At 40.7% G+C, this 17,990-nt stretch overlaps 1 protein-coding gene across 6 annotated transcripts in view; it reads right to left on the reverse strand.

Moving 5' to 3' along the window:
• The window catches only part of THRB (thyroid hormone receptor beta), a 160,402-nt gene that overhangs the window by 80,615 nt on the left and 61,797 nt on the right, over positions 1 to 17,990 (reverse strand). For 2 of the 6 annotated variants that reach the window (XM_065628558.1, XM_065628556.1), the window contains one exon: positions 7,785 to 7,855. The exons of the other annotated variants lie outside the window; for them this stretch is intronic. The gene's annotated coding sequence lies outside the window, so the exon portion shown is untranslated. The remainder of the gene's footprint in view (positions 1 to 7,784; positions 7,856 to 17,990) is intronic. 6 annotated transcript variants of the gene reach the window in all.

Below are 17,990 nucleotides of genomic sequence, written 5' to 3' on the forward strand. Positions count from 1 at the left end.
GAAGGATAATGGGAAAAGAAAATTTCTTCCAGTGAGAAGGACTTCGGCTGCCCGTGCTATACAAGAAAACTGCCAATTAACTTTATTTCTGTTTACCTACAGACTTGCTCATGCACCCACCTCCGCTGGCACGTTTCCTGACTCACACACTCATGTTTGCACATTCATCTTGTAATTCTGATGTCTGAAAAAGGCAAGGAGACTTTCTCTTTTTTTAAATAAAATACTGAGAATCCCCGACTCCAAATAATTTCCGAACAGCAGAGAGAATGATCAATAATAGATAAAGGCTAGGCAAACACCTGGCTGCTTCACATATTAAATCCAAATTTCCTTTTTCCTTATCCCTGCTATTTATACTTTTATAATTTTTTCGTGCCAGACACACTGGTCTATAAAACATTAAGGATACTCATACAACTTATGTATGTGTAATGAAAGATTGCCAAGATTATTTTGTCTTGTCAATCCATCTCATTTTGAGTAATACTATGTTTCGAAAACTAAATGGCATGTTGAGAACCAGAAATTAAGATATCTTTAGAAATCGGCATCTTACACACACCAACAGGCATTCGCTCACTCACTCACTCACTCCTGGGGTACAGCCATGCCCTGCCTGGAGTCGCTCGTGGGCAGGAACCTGGTGGGTCTCATCTGCACCTTCGTCTTCACCTCCAGCGCAGGGGACCCTCCCCGGGAGGGGACGGGCAGGAGGCAGACAGTCCCGCTCCTCTCTAACGTCAGACCGGGCACCAAATCCCCACCTTACTCAAAGACAGACCAAGCAGAAATTTGTATTGCTTTGGGGAGAGGCTGTTAAATCACCGGTCTCAGTCTCGCGATGTGGAGACACCATGTCTTCCTTCCACACGTACCCAATTCAGGGGATTGTGCAAAGATCCGTCCAACTCTCCGCGAACCTTGCACCCGGTCACCCAGTCAGCTCGGCTGAGGGCTGTTATTGTTGCTGGGCTTTCTTCGCTTTTGCATCCAGCTCCTTAGATTAGCATCAGGGTATCACATATCAAAATAACCACTAGTGAGGATTTGCTGGCCTGCTTCAGAAGTGAGGGTTCACCGTACCTACAGCTGCATTATTTTACAGTAATGTAGTCTGATATCATACACCCCTGGTTTCTACTTTCTAACAACTTGTTTGCTGCTTTAGCACTCGGGCTTATGTCACACTCTGCAAGTCTCCCGAGTCTCCTCTAAGAGCTTGCTTACCCATGAAGAGCCTTAACAATCATACGTAAGCCAATGCCACCAGACAGCAGGCTTTTTTCCATTCCATGCTAGTACGGATCTGCTGGTAAAATAGTGTAGTATGCTATAATGTATATAATCTACATTAGGAATTATCTACTAGCTCACCTTTACTCCGTCATGACTGCTGGGCACCTTGTCAAGACACACACACACAGTGCAAGCTTCTTTTTTTCTTAACTATCTTTTTCTGCCTACTTGCAAAGCTAACACTGGCTTGTCTTTAGGTTTGTTTTCATCAAAACCGATGAAAAATATGTGTTTTTTTCTAACACCACCAGGGCAAGCCATCTGTGGTTGGCGGGCAATCTCTGAAATTTAGGGTTGGGGCAGAAATATTTAGGAGTCAAAAAAAGCTGACTTGCTCAAGAAATTAAAGCCCTTCTGACAATCTTCCAGAGAGCCCCTGAGGAAAAGGGAGGGAACCAGAGAGACTCAAGGAAAATGGATGGGAGCCCAGCGTGGAGATCACGCCAGAACGGTTCCTGGCCAAGAAGGAAGGTTGGCAAGTAGACAAATACAGGCTTTCATAGGCAGCATTGTAAACAAGACATTAAAAATATTAATCCATTTAGATTTCAAGCATCAAGATGAGATTTACTTAAGAAGCAGAATTATGCTGGTAATGGCTCCTCAAACATTTCAGCTGAATGTCAAAACTTTTGCTCAACTGTATCAAGTGAACATACAAGGAGCTGTTGACACTACAATATTCAAACATTCAACCGTATGGCAGGGCTGGAAAAACACAGAGGAAGGCAAAGGAATGCTTGAGCCTCGGGCAGAAACTCAAGCCCTTGCAAGGAAACTTGCATTCACAAATTATTTTTACCTTCACTTCTACACCAAAGTAATAAATTGAAGAGGTGAAATGGTTTCTTAAAACCAAGCTTCCTTTCAGAAATCTTTTCAAATAAAACGTAAATTACATCTACCGAAATACTTTGTTTTCACGGAGAAACAGTCATCTAGAACAGAATGTCTTTTCGTGGGAAAGAAAGTTTAAGTAAACTTTGAACACCTACGACTTTTTAAAAAGTTTCTTCTCTCCTACAGGAATCAGCATGTCTCCCCTCTTCCCCTTAGAAGACACACACTAAACAATTGAATATTTTATTGCTTTTAAATACACTGGAAAAGTCATCTTCCCTCAAAGCAAGCAGGCATTCAGGACAATCCTGAATCCATGCTGGCCACTGATGTACAGAAACACAGAAGAAAAACATGTTTTCTTGGTGAATGTGGTATCAGGTCACCTCAAGCTTGACACAGCCAGAAGACACAAGGGTCTTCTACACGCTGGTGAGGAGGGTTTACGAGCTGGTCTACTGAGGGGCGAGCATGTCAGGGGAGGCCCACAGGGAAAAAAAAATTGCCTTAAACAAACAAACAAAAAATATATGGTCTGCAGCCACTGTGTGAAATTTAGGAACTGAGTCAGGAATCAGAAGATTCCTGTATCGGGTTAAAGGAAAGACTAATATCTCTTAAATCAACCAGGTTGTCCCTCACAGGAGTCCAGGTGCACAGCCTGTGCTCAAGAGAGGTCTTTTCCCCCTCAGTAGCACTGACAACCTTTGAAAATGCCACGCGCAGAAGGGCTGAGATATCTCCATTCAAAGCACTGAAATCATTCTAAAGAAATACTAACATTTTCCATTATCTTTAGTCACCTAAAAAGGCATTAACTTAGTAAAAGGACAGAACAGCATCCCATCTCTTGCAACCTAGGATATACTATACACCGTTCAGAATTATATTTCCTATCAGGTTCCATACAAAAAGAAGAAAATGAAAAAACAAACAAACCCCCACAAAAACAAACAAACAAAACCCACAAACCAAAACCACACTAAGCTCTTTTCCTTGCTTATGTCTTTTGCCACTCACAAACTTATCTTAAGCTTTCCACAGTAACTGAAATGGAAGATCTGAGCAAACGAAAACCTCAGAACACAGCGTTAAAGAAGGAATAACTTCACTCTGGTTAGAAGTGAAAAAAACTACATTAAAGTTTAAAGACTGAAATTTTATAACAGTTTAAACATTTAAATGCAAATCAAAGTAGCAACACATGAATTAAAGAAAAACTGTATCATTCCTGATCTTATGAATCATACTATGAAATTTGCTTTCTGCACTCTCAATGTAACCAGAATAAAATACTAGTACCTCAGATATCTTGAAATGATACACCAACAGCACATTTAATAGTATTAATTTTAATACGTTAGCATTCTATCCCAGATGCATCTGTTTCAAAATCTTCCAGCTGAAGGTCTTTTTATTAAAGCTATTTGCCCATTACATACCACAACCAGCGCAATTTCACAGTCCAGGGACACATTTTCATTGCACGAAAGGAGAAGCCATTAGTGAAATGCTGCTTCGCAAACAGTAGCTCACACACTGAAGCTGCAATATTATCCCAGCTTTCCAACATATTAAGCATAGGACTATGTTCAAAGTAAACATGTGGTCATAATTAAATAATAATTATGACTAACGTTTGTGTAACACCATTCATCCAAATAGTTTAAAGCATTAGGTAAATCTGTAAACAATGGGTCTAATCCTGCACCCTTTACTCATATAATACCATGCAGTTCAAATGGACTATGTAGATCTTGTCTACACACAGACTTAATTGTTGTCAATTAACTCTGTGTGTCAACACTCATTCCAGTGCGTCTTGTTCCTGTACAGCTTAATTCTCTCACAGCTTACTACAGGTGAATGTTCTGCACTCTCACTGATTTAACTTCACTTTTACAGACACTCTCCTACAGGGATGCCACAGGGCTTTTAAAATCTCAGCGCTGCCTCACTTCTCCTACACACTTTTAATAAGATAATTCTTTTACAGATGAGGAAGTTCACTCACTTGCTAGTTTGCTAAGGACTGACCATCACATACTGACTTGCATCTCTAAACCCAGGATGTACAATTTCTATTCTCATACCTTAATCACACAAATAGCCTTCTTCATCCATCACGCTCCAGAGTAAAACCACAGGAAATGGTAAGAACAGGAGAAAATTCTGCAGTTTCTAAAAATGAAACATATTTGGAAGCAGACATGCTGTGGTACAAACGATGTCTGTTACAGAGAACCCAAGTTGCTAAGTGAGTTAAAAAAAAAAAATAATCACGAAGTACTTGTGGACCTTCCTGACATTTTGGTGTCAGTCTGCCTTGACAGTCAAGCAACCGGAGAGCAAGGTGAGAAACCAGGAATACCCGAGTCAGATTTCATTTTGGCTTTGCTAGGGACAGTTACTTAACCTGTTTGCTTCGGCTGCAATATCTGTAAGTCAAGCCCTTATGGATCTTTTGAAATTCATGAAAATCCCCACGGCCCTGGAAGACAAATACTGTTTACTCCTGCTAGCTATTATTTAGCTTTTAGCAATTTCTGCCTTCTAGCTAAATTTTTTCATAGAAGAAAGTCACTGTCACATCTCACTCGCACCTCAATTTAGTACATTTTCCTTCCAATTTTAATTTTGCTTTGCAAGAGGTATGCTCAATTTTAGCTCTTATATGTATTCCATGTAACTTTGGCATACATCAGAAAGCTTTTTTTTAGCATCAGACAAACCACTGCAAAATGTCATCCACTGCTGAATTGTCAGCAAAGCTTACACTAGTGAAGCAGTGAAATAGGCTGGGCTTTTCCCTTTAAAATCTAATAGGTTTAGGCTTGGGGTTGGACTAGATGATCTTTGAAGATCCCTTCCAACCCAAACTGTTCTATGATTCCATGATTTCTTCCATTTGTTCATTCAGAAAAACTACATTAATTGCCTCACCTAAGCACAACTTGGTCAAACCTGAAAAGAATCCCATGTCACAGAAGCAATCCCTCCTATAGAAGAAATGCTGCAAAAGTCACTGCAACTGCTTACGCACTGTGGAAGGATTTCTCATTCATTCAGAAGCAGCTGCACAGCTGCTAGCTGGTAAGGACACAGCTCTCCTTGTTCACTGATAACACAGCTATGCATTCAATCCTTTATATAGGTAGTGTTTGTGGACCCCCTGTGGGTGAAAATGTGGATGGTTAATTTAATCCACAATATGTTAATAGCTTAGTTTTAATATGCAAAGAAAAGGACACGTTCTGTCAAAGTGCAATGCCTTTGCTTGTGAGGGTGAGGATGGAGAAGTTTGCTTATCCCACCAGTTGCGCAGGCAGCATCTGTCGGCAGCAGAAACGGGCAGCGGGTAGGGGAGTGTTCTTGTCTAGTCCAGCCAAAAAAGCAGCAGAGGTGCTACACTGTCTCCTGCCAGGACACCCAGAGAACTGCTCCTGCTCAGCAGCACCTCTTCGCTTACTTTTGCGGTGCCTCAGACAGGACTGCAGCTGTAAAAGCCAAGCTGTCTCTCTTCCCATGGACCAGATCTTCACAGCGCTGCAGAGACCATAGCTAAACATTGAGCTGAAGCAGGGAAACCAACAGCGAATTCATTCAAAACCAGGCTGTAGCCTCCTCTGCTCCTTATCTGTGCCCTTGTTTTGGGGTCAGGCCAGGAAGAGCCCATAACCCTGCTGGCAAGAGCACCTCTGGCATTGCTCCACATCCTCACACACAGCCCAGCCAGGGAAGGGATCCGGGGGGGAATGGGTGTCAGGCTGCCAGGCACCACAAAGGTGCCTAAAAATACAGAGACTCTCAACACTAACTCTCAGCAAATCTATAGTCCTGGAGAATTTGCCCACAGTAAGCTATACGGCACACCGCACAGGATACAATTCAGTAACGCACCCCTTAGCACAGCACTGGAACAACTAATGGAAGGCTTTGGAAGGATTTTCTCGTGGCACCAAGTTTCAGCCAGGATGGCTGAGAAACTACCTCAAGTGAAAAGGAACAGTACATCAAATGAAAGCACACAGGACAAACGGGCTTGGTTGTCTGGATTTCCAGAGCTGCTTATGAGTAAAAAGCAATTGCCAGATTTGACACAATGGCAGGCGAGTCCATGCTTTCACCTCACTAGCAGAGGGAACTGGCATTTGCTTGGAAAGCTTTCATGTTTAATGGTAGAAATGCAGAGTCAAATCTGCCTGAGATACAAGGTATGTTAATCAAAATAGCCAAAAGTTTTAGCTGACATGATGGTAGGTTATAAACTGCAGCAGCTCAGGAGTGCTCCTGATACGAAAAGCAGCAGATCCAGAGGATAATAACCATTTCAGGCATCTTAGCTAAATGCCCTTGAGTCAGAGTTGGCTGTAAGTGCATCTAGAGAAGAGACAAAAAAGCGTTCAGGGGCATAAAGCAAGTAAAAACTTTTTCTGAATCTAATTAGGACAAATGAAAATACAAACTTCAATTTTTTTTTTCATTTTAAAGCACTCACTTCTTATTGCTATAACTGCATCTCACTATCACTCCCATAATTTATTTATCACATGATTCACTTATAAACACATCCTGGTACTATCCAAGTTTATCATACCACTGATTTTCAAATATCATATGCTGCTATTTTGGGGCTCTTGCTTCCCTGAAGACGTAGTACTCCAAACCTCTGCGAGCACAACAGATTCTGAACATCTCCACGGCACATCTTTCTGACATGGAAGTAAGTCCGGCACATTGCAAATCTGCAACTAATACCAAAACGCTTCTTCACATCTGACCAAAATGCTGGTTGCATTTAACACTAAATAACAAACAGGTAGAAGCCACTTTTTAAAGACGGATGACATTTCTGAGTGTAAAACACAGGCCAGATCCTGATGAGATCCTCTGTTGGTCTAATTTCACTGGCTTTGATATAATAGATTTTCTCTAGGCTGAAATCATGCTGCCATAGAGACCAAGACTAGGTAAGAGTTCAGTTCAGTTGTCCACACGTCAACTATCCTGTTTGGCCTCCAGCAGCTGCTCCAGACCCCATATGAGTCTGGGTACGTCACATGTAGCATCAGCCAAGCTAGACACCCACCTTTGTTCATTCCTCCATAAACTGATTGCTGTTTCTAAACCACCTGAAACCTGGACAATTGTTTCCCTCCAATTTCTGGTAGGCTCGGTGTTTGGAACCTTGAGGATCCTGGACATACTTCTCCTCCAGGTTTTGGAGCACCGATCTCACACCCAAGCAGAGCATATTTCATATTCTTCTCAAAGGAAACTTTGAGATCTTCCTTCTCCTGGGGTGCACACATGCAGCTATCAAGAAAAACATCCACCAGCATCCTCAGACAATTTCTACCTCAGGATGTAGCAGAGGCCATTGGCCGTATAGAGATGGCAATTCTTTGCTATTTGTCTCTCAAATGCTGCATATCATCACACCTAAAACCTTCAAACTGAAAACTTTAATGAAGGATAATCTGATCAATACCTTTTTAATTGAATAGGTGTATTTCAACTTGAAGCTAATAATAAACTTTCCTTCTATTGAGATTTCTTTTAAACAAAACAAGTATGTAATCTAAAAAGGAAACCTGACAATTACGCTAAATTTTAAAATAAAATGTAAAATGTGATGTTCCTACCTTATACCTGCTTCCCCTTCTAATAAATGTAATGCAGCTGTGGGAGGGCATTTTCAGAAGGGAGGAGAGTCCTAGGAAACAAAATGCTTTTAGTAGAATGCTGAATGGTTTCATTGAGTATTTTTAGCCTGGCCTCTTGAGATGCTCTGCAAACATTTGCAAAACTCTAAAACAGAGCCAGGGTTATGTCACTATCTTTGGTACAAATAATTTGTTAGGAACTATTTTGTTTTGGCACAGGGATATATCAAGAGGGGGTGCGTGAACTGGCTTGTTTTCTTTTGGGTTAATGTTGTTTGTCAACTGAAGGCTGTCTTTATGAGGAAAGAGCAAGGTGCCAAGAAGTACATTTCACCATGCCAAAATTAAAGGGAGGAGTTCAGAAGCAGTCTTTTATTACCTAATTAGTTTTATCAAATGACACAGATCAACTAACAGGAGATAACTAATAGGAAAAAAAGGTCTAATGAAAAAGTAAGTTATCAGCTGGATGCTGTCCAGAAAACACTTATCTCTCTAGGTAAACAAGTGCTACTGTTGGGAGGTCAGACACAAAGCGCAAGGAATGGAGGTCTCCTCAGGATACCAGCCCTCAGTGGAGATAAAAAGGAAAAAAAAAAGTAATGTGATAAACTACACTGAGAAGAAGGGATGACTTGTTATTAAAAGGAGCTTCTAACTTTAGATAAAATTATTCCTATCTGGCCTATAGATATCCCACCAGTTGGATTTTTTTTGAAACACAAATCAAGTACAGTTTGCCAGATTAGTATCTCTATTCAAAATGAAAATTAGGACTACAATAAAAACAGCCACATTCACCTGCTCAAGAACAAACTACCAGAATAACTTTCTGACAGCTGGTGGGGAAAATGGCAGCTCACAGATGTTATTTTATCTTGATTTCCCTCCTAAGAATGGAAAGGATGATCACAAAAAGAAATAAGGAATTTTACATAATATTCTGCTTTATCCAGAATAAGCAAATGTGGTATCTGGAAGGTATTTAACATGTACTTCGGTTTCCTTGCCATTATTTTCCCGATTGCATGATCTAAACTAGTCAGACAATTCAGACTCATGTGGCTCACATTCAGATTACATCTACTTTTAACTCCTAATTTGAACAATACTTTCAAGTTTCTCATTATTATTTGCTTATCTAGTACATAGCTAAAATACATAAAACTTGTCTGATTATTTTAGCTAGTAAAATGACACCAGGCACATGCAACAGCCCAACATTTAAGAAGCCTTGCTGGAAAAAAAACATCCAAAAATGAGGATTTAATTGACTAAAGACTTGAGGCCCCCCAGCAGCCTGAAGAAAAGTAACATTGATTTTTACAAATATTCTTTAGAGAATTTTAAGTGATACAACAGAGAGTTTAATTATGCTATTCTTTCCCTTCATCCTCCCCCCCACCATCATCAGTTAATTTGAAAACAGGTGGGGCAAAGAATTTACAGGAAAATGCTCCATCTCTTGAGGTCGACAGGTCTACCTGCTTATTAACAGTAAAATGTAGCGAGGAATGCTAGATGCAGAACCTAAAAATCAGTCACTCTAAATGGAAACACCAATCGCTGCCATCCCAGAGCTATATTAAGAATGGCATAAGATGTTGAAGAAGCCTTGGCATGTCCGGAGCAGGACTGGATAACACTGCCGGGAAACAGCCGCCCGTTTGGCTCCGGCTTGCACGCTTTTGCTTGCACGGGAAGGCTGATCCAGGGACGAAGTCCCACCTCAGATCAGACATCTCAACAGCCCTGCATCCCGCTGAGAGCACCTACAGGGACGAAGGCTTCAGCCTAAATTTAAATCGCTGATCCAGACTATCATGGCGCTTTCCATGGGAATGCCTGCATGTGGAACAGGTTATCATCGCTCCTCTGTGTCTGAACACATTCAGAGGTCTCACATTGGATTTTGGGGTCTCTATAATAAGAAAGTCCAGGAAAAATAAAAAAGAAAGAGGCAGCACAGTATAGGAATGTAAATGAGTGAGATCACGCAGGCACAAATAGAAAACAGGTTCAGTTGAGAAATGAAATAACCAGAGGATGAGCTTATTCCATCTGCCATCCACCTTTAAAGCCCTGCAACAGAAAAGACTGTAAGATTCATGGCCTTCACAAGTCTCCAAGTGACTCCACAAAGAGCGAGGGTTCTCTGCCAAAAATAGTCAGCCTTTGCCCTCCTCCAGAGAGTCAGTCCTTGGCTGGCAAACCTCAACCACCGTGATAGCCAGACCTGCACATGGATGAGGTCATTGGCCATGATCAGCACATGTGGAGCAGATCTCAGTGCACGCGAGGGCCAGCTTCTCCCCTAACGTATGATCCCTCCTTCCCACAAAACAGTACAGTACCATTGTACTCTCTCTTCTTCTCTCCCTGCCCCATCACCATCTCCTCCTTGTTCTTTCTTCCATAATTTCCTCTTACATTAGGACTGACCACAAGGCACAGTGCCATCGTATTGGGGCAAAGTGATCCTGGGCTCTGTCCACCTTGAAAAGACTAGTGGAGGAGGAGTAACCTGGACTGTGTGCTGAGACACTGAGCAAGACCAGAAAAGTAACCACCACTCTCACTGTGACCATCCGAAGATTCAGTGAATCACCCTCCCTCTTCCAAAAGAACTTGTCCAAACAACAAATTACCATTTTAGCTGCACATTCTTTCTCTTACAAAGGGTTTCTAGCAGGTTTTTGTCATATGTGCCGTGCACAGACATTGACTTTTCAAATGCTTTGCTTACTTTTTTTCTTTTAATCCTTTCCTCCTGTGTACCCTTAGCAGCAAGTATGTACTACATCTACCTAAGAACTAAGTAGCAGAGATCCCCGGACTCAAAGTCACAGATCAAACTCTTTAACGCTGGGCAATGATTTTCTGAGTTTAGTTAGGCCACTCAAAATTTATACACCTCTACCTATAATATGGTGAGAAGTCTCTTCCCATAAATGAGTATATATCCAGGGTGCAGCCAGAGTGATCTCCTGAGATCATCCTTCATTCCTCCACACCTACAACATTCCTGCAGATGGCTCCTCTGAAAATTATGAGCTTTAAGGCAGTGTTCTCTGCACATCACCTTCCATCTCCCCATTTTCCAGGAAGTTTCAGCCTTCTTGTGCCAGCATCCCCAACACCAGACTTGTCCCAGTGGCACAACATGAATCTATCAGGACAAAGAAGCTGAAGGAAAGGTGTTGATGCTCACTGCTGCTTTTGCCATAGCACACTGGCATTTTCAGTCTGGTCCTAGGAGTACTAAGGCTAGATGGAATGCATCGCCAACCCATGGCCACAGTAAATACCGAGACCTCTTCACAAAGATTGAGTTGGTTTGAGAAGCATACTTGAACATAGGAAAAAAATGTTTAAAAGGAACGTGGGCAAGAGAGGCCATTCACACAAAAAAATCCTCACTTGGCCAGATCACTGACCTTGCCCAACAATGAAGGCAACATACACAGCGGGAAAGTTATCGGTGCTCAACCTGCAGTCAATACCCAGGTTCATATGCTGTTTTCCACAAGGAAAAGCCGTGTGTAAGGTCAGAAGGCAATAAATCACGCTTCATTTTGGATCAGCTTATTGTTTAGGACACAAATACACAGAAATATCAAAGGCTTTTTGAAATTAACAGTGAGTGATTATGTGAGGCAAATGTAATGAAAGCACAACAGAGTCGCTAGCTAGGGGTAGGGAATATTCAGCCAAAACCTTCCTAAGACTCCCACTGAGAACAACGCAATATGGAAATAACCAAAATTATGTACCAGAAGAATGAAAATTGAAGGCTTTCTGCTAAGTTATTTTTTTCTTGAATCATTAATTGCAAGACAGCTTTCTGTGTCACAACAGCATTTCAATTACTGATCTTTTATATGATAAATTTTCTGTACATTTTTTTAGGATAGACAAAAATTTTATAATTATTCTAATATGTCTAGTAGTGATAGTTATAAAAGACACTAAGCATTTGGTCCTCCATTTGCTGTTATAAAACTCAAACTAGACAATTAGATGATAAGCAATTAACAGGTTTAACACCACATGTGATTAGCTGCAGTCATATTAAGATCGAGTGATTCTTAAGCAGGCTAAGTGGATTATTTAATTAAGTGATATACATTTCAGCAGAATGCACTGGATAAGAGCGTGTGCAGGTTGCATGCATGCTGAAAAGAAAGTGTTCTTGCAAATTCAGTACACATAGGTGGGAACTGTGACACAACCTGTTACTAAGGATTATCCAATACTTCCCACAAGATCCAATTTTCACTTACTTATAATTTTGCCAGACGAATTGTTTGGGCTGAAACTTTCCATGCTGGATGTGTGCCTCAGGCTATTTTCTTCTTACACCAGCCAAAACTGTTCAATGATTTCCAAGATAAAAGGCAAGAAAAAAACCCCATTGGTTTACAATGAGAAAATAATATCTGATAGCTCCTCTTTCAAGAAATTCAAATATTCTACTTGTTCTAAATAGGCAGAAGGTGTTTTTTATTCAGGGAAGTGGCTTTTGCCAGGCCAGTTAAAACCAGTTGAGATCTGATGACACTTCAAACCTCTGCAAATTTGGTGAGAGGTGCTTGGGAGGGGGTTTAATGCTGGATACCACTGTCAAGCATCATCCTCATAGGGGGAGAGGAAGGTGAGATGCCTTCCCTGCCATTGCTGCTGCCCATGCTGCAGCCTGGGATGGAGATCAGGTGCGGCTGAGAGCAGGACCAGGCTGAGCCATGCTCCTGGGGAAAAACCTGCTGAAAAGAGGAGAAAGAAGGTATACCTGCCCCATAAACCACGTGCAGAGAAGAGAGAGTAGAATCCCCTGAAGAAGAGGTTTAAAAGAAGAAGATTGAATCAGCTGACTGAAGTGACATGGATGATGAGCTTACAATAAAGGGAAACAGCCAGGGCGGGTCACAGGTGGGATACAGCGTTTGAATTTGCAAATTCTGTGTGTCGTGTGTACAGCACTTAAAGAAGAATAAAATGCACCTAAGAAGATATCATAACATGATAACTCAGAAGTGGACAATGCAAAGCTAATGTTCTCACATATCAACTATAACATGCTTCTCCTAAATATTTAGCCACCTCACTGCAGGTATCCTGTTATTTATAGACTTCAAGCATCCTCATATCTGCAGTCAGAAACAAACCTCTGTTTATCAGAAGATCCCTCTTTTAAAGGGTTTATAAACTTAGCCCTCTGTTTCCATGATTAGAAACCTACCTATAAAAAAATGAGAAAAATATTTGAAGTGCCTCAAACGGCAATCAGGCAGATAGATCGTACTGAGGTTTTTAAGGCAATTCACGCCTTTGAAAATCTTCCTTCTCTTACAAACCCAGCTACAGACAACTTATTTTCAGTAGTCCTGTGGAGAGGACACTGGTGCTACCAATCACGACTGACAACAAAACATTAAACAAAACCCTTTGGAAAGTCAGTGTGTTTATAGCTACTGTGTAGCCCAGCACTCCTCTCCTGTAGCCACCTGCTACCCAGCCCTAGCAGCGGCACTGAGTCCGCGTGGGCAAAATCCCCATGTCCCTGCCTTTGGGGCAGCCACCACGCAGCCCCAGCTCTAGCGCGGTTGCTCCAGCACAGCTGGGACGTGCCAGCGCACCCAAGGTCACTGCCAGAAGGCGAAGCCCTCCACCGGACAAGCACTCTGCCACAGCCCAGGAGGATTTCTGAAGGTTTTCACTGGATTCTGCAGTGATTTTTTTAAGCAACCACCAGAAAGGAACCGCAAACGTTGGGTAATTATTTACTCTTCTTGTGTTGGTTGCTCAATACAGGTGTTACTCGTGCAACTACACCATGGTCTGGACTCAAAATGGAACGAAATAGGGCAGAAAACTTTCTGTGACTGGGAGTTCAAGGTTGCACCCAGAGATTATACTTAGAAATGTACATAGAAATGTATGAATTTAATTTACTAAATACAACCACTTTCTATGTTGTTCACCTGCCCTCCTTTCAGCAGTGAATTCCACTTTCCACAGCTAGCTCGTTACGTGATGAATTAGTCTAGAAGGCAGAGGATGAAAAGCAATGCTGGACCCTGCTTTTCTTCCTACCCTGTACAATACCATCTATTCCCACAGATATAAACTTCAATACCCATTATGACAACACTATTTTCATTGATTATGTGCTTATTAATGCCAACTTTCCTTCAGTGAAGAAAATCACCTTCTCCCAGGAGACAGATGATTTGCAATTTCATAATAATTGTAGTGTGTCTTAAGTAGTTCTAATTTTAACAGGACAAAGTACATCTTGTCTTACAAGGATGGCAGAACCATTATACAGCACAGCACTACAACCTTTTCAGAATGCAAGCATTTCCTTAGAGACAGAAGAAAAACAGATCTAACTCTCTCTGAATTATTGTTTCTGTTATTATTTAAGAACAGAAACATATTGAGACTTTGTGTACTACGCATTTTAGAAGACAAACACATACAAACAAGAGATTCAGAAAAGTTAAGACCTTGAATAATTTTCTTCCATCATTTTAAAGTAAACTATTAGACAACATTTGAAGAATTTTGGTGATGAAGAGGAACACAACTGAAACTTCAAAAGAGATGTAGTTGTCAAAGACAGATCTTCTACTCCCCAGTCCCGTTTCTCCATTGCATAAGAATATTCCCATTAGTGCTGGCTGATGTGGCAAATGCTCCCTATAATGTAGCAGAAGAGCGGCCTTGGTGGATACATAGTTTCTCCTCCCCCCCCCCCCGCCCCGAGTTCTGGATCCATTCAGTTTTACTACTCGTCACTGTCATCTATTTCTTCCCTACAAAAATTAACCCTAGAGCTAGCAGAGCAATCAAATAAAATTTAAAATAACTTATGCTGTATCTCCTTGATTTATATTTGATCTAATTGCTAAACAGTCTACTAGGGACTTGCTAGATCTGGCGCAGAAGTTACCATTCACCAAATTATGACAAAATATGTGTTGATGCACGTAAAGTGAAAAGAATTGTCTCAGAAAAGCAACACAAAGCACCAAGTGAACTGGAAACAGTCTGTGAAAGGCTGAGGGCATGCACTGTAGCTCTTTCATGCTCTGGTTGTTTTTTGTGAGCTTGTTTTATGTATAATTAACTTTTTTTTTTCCCCTGCAAATAATTTCATTTGAAGCCGTGCTATCTTTTTTACTCCTCATCCTCCTGCCACAGCCACATAAAGCAGTCCAGCTCAAAACAGTGACAACTGAAACCTGTTGCCACAGCAAGAGTACAAACTCCCTATGTCAGCATAAGATCCCACTCTCTTGTCTCCCTCCTGCTCCTCCTATCATCACAAGATTGAAAGAAATTAATAAACTGTAACCCTCAGTCTAATAGAGCCTTGGCCAAAATTCAAGCTCGATAATTAATTATATTCTGCCTCTCCAAATTCCCACACCAGGCTGATTAAGAGAAATAACTCTTCTTTTCCCCTCCTAGACAAGAAGTTTTTATATGGCTAATGGATGCGGCATTCCACCTCTGAGGGAGCTGGTTGGTTAACTGGAGAGAAATAAGAGATATTTATAATACTTGGATAAGAAGACAGCAGCAGACGAAGAGTATTGTAGTAAGTTTCAAGTGCACGTCAACCCAAAAGCTAAATCATTGTTCTCTAATTACACTTTCCATCAGGGAATAAAAGCACAGATGATCACGCAGGACAGGCAGCTGTCAGGACTCGGTGTCTGAGGGGCTGTAACACAGATTGAATGATTTGGGATAGGAAAGTATCTGAGACAGTTCGGATGTGGTTATGAAAAGCTGATAAATCAGTAAGGTAAAACACATTTAAATATAGCAGTAGACCTCGATAAAACACAGACGGCATCCAAACCGTTTCAGTCTGAAGAATATGGAGCATTAACATTATACTATGTTCTTAGCTATAAAATAAATCACTACTTCATGCCACTGTTCAGTAAATTACCAATATATCAAGAGAAGGAAAACTATTACCATATCTGGGCTACGCACATAACAAACTACTCATCGCGCTGGAATTATAATTGGAATTTTCTTCTGAGGCTAAAAGATGAGCGCTGTAACCTTAAGCAGCACTCTCACAAGATTTTATTTATTGCATATTTCACGCGTATTTGTAAAGGACCTAATTAGCTTCTTTCCCTTCTGGTACAAAAGAATGTGCATCATCAATGAAAAAAAAATCACAAGGCAAGGCTACCGTGAAGGCTCTTGCTCGTATAGCTTGTATTTCACAGTGACAAAAAAACCCAGTGCAATTCTTTCTGAATACTGGATATATCATCAATAAAACCTATTTTGTTCCTTCCTTAATCTGGTCTGTGTCATATTTGCTGTCTGTGTCACTGCTTTACAGATGCCATGTACCTGTAGTCTAGACGCTGTATCTGTGCAAGCATAAGACGTTATTAATATATGGTGACAAACTATTTTTACATTGATCAGATTACTATGGAGAATATAAGCAGTGGATGTTGCCAAAAGTATAGGATTGTTCTCCATGAACCAGACAGTAACTTTCAATCCTGTTTCTGTTTAATTTTGATTTCTAAAAACTCTTCCAATTCTAAATCAGAAGCAGGGTAGTTTCAATCCAGCCTCACTTGAAAGCTGTTGTTGGAACAATTAATTCCATTCTGGTCCAGTTCTTCATTCATTCCACTCATTTTCAATCAGTAAGGCATAAAGTCCCCACATTTTTATTCAAATAAGGTCCAAGATACTACAGGCATAACATCCACTGCATACTGTGCCCATGTCCTGAAGCACCCTGTGCATGCTCTTGAGATTTACTGCAAGAAGTTCAAGCACCTAAGACTGGATCACCTACCTCCACATCAGCACCACACTGACTGGGCAGAGACTCAGGAAAACAGCTCCAGTAGATTAATTAGTATCATCAACTTTTGCACAAGAAATCGATCTTCAGCAGTGGAAATACTGGGCTATTATACCTTGGCTGAGAGAAGCAATAAAAACTCAATGTTTTCTGAGCATAGAAATGGTAAGCAGAATTTTTGTATGAGTGCTTCCTTTATTCTATACAAAGTTTAACATAAATTCTGCAAGAAAAAAAATGTTACAATAGTTTTATATCTTGGCACTTCTTTAGATTTCACAAAAAAACTCAAGAACATATACACAAACTTCTACATTGTTTGATTTATATGCATTTTAAAAGAAAAGTCTAAATTAACTTGTGCATGCAAACACACATAAAAACTATGGCAAATAACTGCTTGTCTAAATACACTACTGTCTGTTACCAGGTGGAAAGGATGGAGCCCTCAGATAGAGATTACTCCTATGCCAGTGTCTGCTTTAAACTGGAACCTGTTCTCAGAACTGTCACCCACATATGTCCAAAGACCTGTAACCCTACAGTTCCCAGTGCAAGAACCCAGTTCACATGAACTCTCTTCCCCCTCATCAGATCTGTAACTCATTGCTATATAGACACTTTACATTCATTTCAATTTCTTAACTATTCACATCAATGCCAGACATGGTGAGACCGCAACACACACTGCCTTCAAAATGTTTACTGGAACTTTCCATGTCTTCAGTAAACAAGTAGCAGGAGCTAATTCCCACCTTTTGTTGAGCTGTAATATAATTTCATCAATTCTGGCGCAATTATTTTCAATTTATATAGATGACAATCAAGGGAAATGCAGTATCACTGAATGGGTATTTCACTTTTATTTTTCAGCGAAGTGTGGACACCCCAATGCTTTTTTCTTTGCAGTAGGTGCTTGCTTATTGTACCTCATCATTTGATTTAGAATGGATTATCACACAACTGTATTATAAGCATGGTCATCAATATCATGATTTTCTTGCTTTCATCCTTATTATTCTCATCTAGGAAAGACTTGCAGTACACAATGAAAGAGCCCCAATACTGTTGCAATGGCAAAACACATGAAAAGCATCACAAATCACAACACTGTAAATCATGCTTCCTTCCTCGTCTTGGTCACAAAATGTAATTACAGCTGAATCTAAGAACAATGCACCAATTGTTCTCATAGTACATCGAGCCTTTCATCTACAGATCCTAATGCTGTTCAGAAGCTTGAATTTAAATCTGCAGACTCCCTACCATACACAGCTAAGAGAACTAGATGCTATGATTAACTATCATTGCATCAGGACATCTAA

Source organism: Caloenas nicobarica, chromosome 2 (genome assembly GCF_036013445.1).
Source record: "Caloenas nicobarica isolate bCalNic1 chromosome 2, bCalNic1.hap1, whole genome shotgun sequence".
NCBI classification, from domain to species: Eukaryota; Metazoa; Chordata; class Aves; order Columbiformes; family Columbidae; genus Caloenas; species Caloenas nicobarica.